Source organism: Anser cygnoides, chromosome 1 (assembly GCF_040182565.1).
Source record: "Anser cygnoides isolate HZ-2024a breed goose chromosome 1, Taihu_goose_T2T_genome, whole genome shotgun sequence".
Lineage (NCBI taxonomy): Eukaryota > Metazoa > Chordata > Aves > Anseriformes > Anatidae > Anser > Anser cygnoides.
This window is the reverse complement of record NC_089873.1, coordinates 85,534,393-85,540,837: the sequence shown is the minus strand read 5'-3', so window position 1 is coordinate 85,540,837 and position 6,445 is coordinate 85,534,393. Positions and strand designations below refer to the sequence as shown.

The 6,445-nt window shown below is 47.0% G+C and overlaps 1 pseudogene; it reads right to left on the bottom strand.

Annotated features, from left to right (window-relative positions):
* Positions 1–4,392: 4,392 nt before the first annotated feature.
* LOC136791364 (inositol 1,4,5-trisphosphate receptor-interacting protein-like 1) lies at positions 4,393–5,597 on the bottom strand (annotated as a pseudogene).
* Between the last annotated feature and the right edge of the window lie 848 nt (positions 5,598–6,445).

Below are 6,445 nucleotides of genomic sequence, written 5' to 3'. Positions count from 1 at the left end.
CAAGCTAAGCATGTGCTAAAAGCTTTGCATTCTGTGATTTGTAGTTTAAAAATATGGTATGAACTTGAACATATCTGACTACCTCACATGGGGTACTGCTATGACTCTGTAGGGAAGAAATGGAAGCTTAATGTCAAACAAAAAGTATGTTAAAACTTTTGGTGGGAAAAATCAAAAAGCTGATGAAAGAGGAAACATCTAATGAGTAAATTAGTCTAAATAAATACGTTTTAATAGTACCATTTGCTTCATATCAACTGGGTGTATAAGGTGGGTCAGGATGGCGAAAAGAAAGTGCATCTGTATACTCTTAGATAGATGGATTTAACCAAAAGAATTCTGGTTTTAGATGTGTTCTACTTTTAGACATTTTGTACTTTGTGCCAATTTCCTTCATTCTGATCAACAAAATTCAGACATCTGTCCTTCAGCATCTCTAGCCAGGGAGTTGCTTTGAACTGCCTCGTCTGTTTATATTGAGTTCAGCCACATGTTGATTTTCCTCCTCTGTTTTTAAGCTATCATTCTCCCTACTTTTTCCTCTTCTAGTACCAAAGCCAGTTAAAGGCAACGTCTGTCAGTGAGATCCAGTTACACAAAATGAAAAAAATACATTTTTTTCTAGGCTAGACAATTAATCCAGAGATTTGTCGTCTTCGTATCCTTATTACATCACCATTTTCCATAAGGATTCCCACTGATTAATAACATTAAAGGTAAGGACAGTGCAAGGGAGTTAGAGAACTGTATGTTTCCTGAGCTTTGATAACAGGACTGAAATTCATATCGCGCCAATGTCATTTGGTCATCCAAAATTTCACCCAGGATTTAGGACAGAATAAATGTTCTTTTGTGTGAATAGCTTAATGAAGGGACAGACGTTGAAAACATTCTGAAAAAAACAACAACACATGGATGTTGTGAGGAGGAGAAGAAGAAAAATAACTGAGAGGATTTAGGCCCCCATGAACTAGGAACATATGTAGTCATTGACTCTAATAGTGATGAAGTTAGAGCATGTAACCGTTTTTTTTTTTTTTTTCCTAGGGAACACAATTACTTTTGTGATACAGCATTCTTCCCACTGAGCTGACACCAAATGCCTGTGTAGTTTAACAAACAGCACTGATAAGTGGTGCTTTTGATAGGAATGAGCCAGTTGCATATGCTAAATGAAGTAGCCAGCAGAGACTCTAACTTTTTAAAGAGATTTCGAAAGACACCAGAGAGGGATTATGAATTGCTTCTGGTGTCAGTATGATTTAATCATCCTGAGGTCCGAATTTCATTATGGAAAGTACCAAGTGCCATTGGCTTTGATTATCAAAAACATTGTAACCTTCAGAAACAAAAGTTCAGTCATGGTATGTTGTTTCTCTGATATAGATATTCTTCAAGAAGAGGAAACTGCAATTTTATTACTAGTATTTTTTTTTTTTTTCCCGAAAATGCTTTCTGTGTAAACACGTGCATTTACTTCCGGTACATAATACAAAATACATTTTAATACAATTTATCTATTATTTATGTGAGCTCACAATTCAGTGACATATATGTCATGTTTGATCTGTATCAAGATATTTGTAGAGGTGAGTTACTGAGTTACAAATTGAATTGTCTGTATGAAAAGCCTGTATCTTTCAATGAAGGAGAAACCAAAGTTTCAAGAAACAGGCGTCGTGCCATGCAGCCACATGCAGCCAAAGCTCGAAACAGCATTAAATCTGTTCAAAATCAATCAGGGTTGAAATATTACATTGAAAAAGATCCCGCGCCATGTAGTTTAACTCCTTTACCTCCACAGTCAGAATAAATCTGGTGACCATCTACAGGTAATGGGAAAAAGATGGGACCTCAGAGAGGTTATAATAAAGCTGCACCTACATAATGAGGCAAATTTGGACTTCAGCATTGGAGCAAAGCAGGCTGAGTCTTACAGAGAGGTGTAGGAGGCCTCATGGCCAGTCTGCCCACTTTATGCAGGAACGTTGGGGACATCTCCAGCCTATTGGGGAGGAAACAGTGTACACAGGTTTCATCCTAGAAGATGGTATGTTTATACGGCCAACCTTGCTTTACCAACTAAAAAGATCTTTGCACTAAAATTCATGACATTTTTGTAGCTACATTAAGATATCCTGAAAAGTTATTTTTTCTACTAGACAGTGCCCAGGTCCAAGATGGACCCCCAGATATGGATCCCGCAAAAGTGGCCAGGAGTGAAAGTTTTTGGTAGCCCTGGGGATCCTTTGCACCTGCTTCGTAGCCCCACAATGACTGGGGCTCTGGGCTTTCTCTCTTGCAAAACTCTATAAGCCTAACCCTAGACAGTGCCCACGTCCAAAATGAAACCCCAGATGTGGCTGCCACCAAAATGAGCTTGGTGTAGAAGCTTTTGTTATCAATCCCCTCTCCTTGGCAGCTTTTTATTGTTGTTTCTCTGTGGTGTGGTGGGGCCACCACTGCAGGTTGAGCCCTGTCCCTCATCCAGTGCAGACTTCACCTGACACCAGTGGCCCAGGCCACAGTGCAGTGTTGCTGCCTGCTGGTGGCCCTGGTGGCAGTCCCTCCCCCACACTACCACAGGCACCACAGCCAGCATTCCCTCTCTCTTCTCCTTCTTTCCTGCTCTCTTTGCTTTTCTTCAACCTTTTCGTTTCACCTTCTATAATTTTTTCTCCATTTTCCTTTCTTCTCCATTTCCTTTCTGTCACAGTAGCCCATAGAGAGGACTGCCACAGAGCAGATATACAGGCTTCAGCCTGTGGAGGGTGCCGTGCTGGAGCAGATGGATGCTGCCGGGAGGTCCTGTGGCCTTCAGAAGAGGACCCAGGGAACTACAGTGCAGTTGGCCTCACCTAGATCCCTGGCAAGGTTGTGGAGCAACTAGCCCTGGAGGCCATTTCCAGGCACATGAAAGACAAGAAAGCCATCAGAAGTAGTTAGCATGGATTCACCAAGGGGAAGTCATGCTTGCTGAACTTGATAAACTTCTGTGATGAAATGACTGCTTGATAGACAAGGGGAGGGCAGTGGAGATTGTCTACCTAGACTTCAGTAAGGCTTTCAACACTGTCTCCCATAGAATGCTTATATCAAAAATGATGGAGAATGGGCTGGATGAGCAGATGGTGAGGTAGACTGAAAAGTGACTGAACAGCCAGGTCCAGAGGGCAGTGATCAGTGGCACGAGGTCTTGTTGGAGGCCTATAACTAGCAGCATAACTGGGGTCCTGTTTCAACAGCTTCATTAATAATCTGGACGATGGGACAGAGTGTGTTCTTAAAGACCCTGTAGGTGACACAAAACTGGGAGGAGTATGTGATATACCAGCAGGATGTGCTGACATCCAGAGGGAACTGAAGAGGCTGGAGAAATGGCCTGACAGGAATCTCAAGAAGTTCAGGAAGGGGAAGTGCAAAGTCCTGCACCTGGGGAGGCAAAAACCCAGGTACCAGTGTGAGCTGGAGGCCGATGAGATGGAAAGCAGCTTTGCAGGAAAGGACCTGAGGGAAAGGTGTAAAGAAGACAAAGGCAGGCTCTTTTCAGTGGTGCCCAGTGACAGGACACGAGGCAGTGGACACAAACAGAAACACAGGAGGTTTTGTCTCCAAAATGTCAGGAAATGGGTATGTTACTGTGAGTGTTGCTGAGCACTGGCACAAGTTCTCCAGAGGGGGCGTGGTGTCCTTGGGGATAGTCAGAGGCCATCTGCACATGGTCCTAGGCAGCCTTCTCTAGGTGGCCCTACTTGAAGCAGGGGGGATGGACGAAGTGATCTCGAAAGATCCCTTCCAACCTCAGCCAGTCAGTTCAGAAAAACACTTCCCTATTCTGCGGCAGCAGTGCAATCAGCACCCTGTGCCCATGTTCCCCCACAAAGTGCTGCGCAGACACGGTCAGAGCATTTGTTCACACAAGCAGTTTACTGGCATCAATGTATAGGATGAATCTCCTGGAAGGAACGGGCTCTCTCCAAGAGTTTGGGTGGTCACTGCCTGGAAGAGGTTGAGCAGTCCAGCTGTTTGGGAGGCCAGGAACAACACCATCCATCTCCTCAGGTACCCTCTCGTTGCCTTCCCTCTCGAGGATGCAGTCAAGGTGTTTCTTCTCCAGGCAGCAGCAGAGGCGCCGCAGGAGGTCATCCAGGCGCAGGGGGCAATCTTTCCTTTGCCAGACTTGCCAGGGCTGTGGCTGTCAGGTGGTGAATCACAGCCGTCTTCAGGGCATGGGGGGAAAACCTTTGCCCACCAGCATATGGGCGCAGGTCTGCAGATGTTTGAGGTGGAAGCTGTGGGGTCGGGCATGCCTGGCCGTGTGCCCAACAGACTGCATCTCTGCCACAGCGCAGCTCTTTGGCGGCGCCGTGCTGCTGGTGAAGCTGGCCGCGGCTACTCCAGGCTCAGGAAGGTGTCAGAGTCATCTAGCCGCACCCCAAGCGTGATCTCAATGGAGAGGGTGCTCTCAGAGGCATTGGCCAGCCTGAGCTTGCAGGAGCGGTGGGAGGGCAGCACCGTCTGGCGGCAGTGGCGTGACTGCGGCAGAAGCTCCCAGGCTGCTTTCACCAAGGCCTGGAACCAGCGGGTGGTTTCCTCCACATCCAGGTAGGAGCCGGTGCAGAGGGTGCGCAGCAGGCTGGGCTCCTGTCTTCTCCTCAGCTTGTCCTCGGGGTGGTGGAGGAAGCACAGCATGTCACCCACCAGCCGCTCCCTCGCGCAGGCGCACTCCAGCTCCACGCGCAGGCCGGGGTTCTTCGCTGGCGTCTCCCCCGGTGGGAAGGTGGAAGGCGTGCCCGGGCGGAGGCCTCAGGGGCATGAGCAGGCAGTAGAGGATGTTGTCCTGCTGGGCACTCCAGCCTTCGTAGAGGCAGCCCACACCAATGGCCGGCTGCAGACGTGGCTTGAAGAGAGATTTCCTGGAGAGTCTTCTGCAGGCACCAAGAAGCTCATCCACCAGCTCCTCCACCACCTTGCACTTGTCGGCCATGTACGGTGCTGGCCACTGGGTGCGATCGGCCCAAACCCTTCCCAGATCCCAGGTGTCATCAGTGTCGCCGTCGTCTTCATCCTTCTCCTTCTCCTTCTCCTTCCTTGTGGAGCTGCCCTGCTTGCTGCTGCTGCCTGGCCCATGTCTCCTTTTCCTGAGCCACTGGCGGAGCCCAAAGAGCAGGACAAGGAGGTCAGTAAAGGTCCAGAGCTGCCACTGCTGCAAGGCAGTGAAGAGCAGGGCTCCCAGGGCCACCCCGCTCTGCTCCTGGCTCCTCTCCTCCATCTCATGCAGCAGCTGAGCCATGCCTTCAATCAGCTGCTCTGCATGCTGCTGCATTCTCTCATTTACATCCGCATCCATGTGATCATCCACCAGCCACGGCTTCTGGGCAATGCCCAGCACAGCCAGGGCGAGGAAGATCAGCCGAGCCATGGCCTGCAGGAAGTGCGAGCTGCACTCACCGATGGCCCAGGCCACAGTGTGGTGGCGCTGCCTGCTGCTGGCCCTGATGACAGCTCCCCCGCTGTGACTCACCCTCTGTGCTGTCACAGGCACCACAGCCGCATCACAGCAATCTCTCTCCCCTCCCCCCCCTCCCCTCCCCTCCCCTCCCCTACCCTGAGCAGTTTTAACTTCATTTTTGAGACAATTAAGTGGAATTTATTAGTGAGATATTGCAGTGAGGAACAGGAAGAGTTGTGTTTGTTTGTTTGTTTTTTGTTTGTTTGTTTTTGTTTGTTTTAATAGTAGCGCTTTTACAATGATAGAGGCAGAGGAGAGAGATCTGAGAATGTCCTTCAGAGCATTCAAAAGCTTTTTGCTTTATGTTGTGACACACTTCTGAGTAGGGAATGTAATCTGAGAATCAGAGTCCTTTCATGAGTCACTTCATTAACTTCATGAAACCATGTCTTTGTTTAAATCTGGAATCTGATATTGCTCCAGATTTGTGTCCTGGTGAGTTACATTACACCTGGAGTTCTCCAACAGAAGAATTTGACTAGGTCAAAATATTTAATGAAGATTTGGTGTCAGAATCTGCGTTGGCGTTGCACATCTGCATCACAGTGTAAACCACAGATATCCTAGACAGAATTCTGGTCTTGAAATTTAAGAAGTGCAAGAATTTAAAATTTCAAAAAATCTTTCTGACAGAGACCTGGATTATCAGAAGGTATTCACAACCATCTAGATATGGCCAGAACCAGACAGATAAAATTGGAATAAACTCTTCTAAATGTGTTGGTTAAACTGAGTTTAACAAAAACAGTAGGCCCCCCATATCTTATATACTTCATTTAAAAGCCATTTTTACCCTGTCACATCTCTTATTTTTCTCAGATTTTGGATCCTAAATGGCTTTTCAAAAATTATTGGATTGTCTAATTGACCTAATTGTGTAAAACATTACTAATGTCTAAATTGTGAGTTTTCTGATTGTCTCCCTTAAATTTT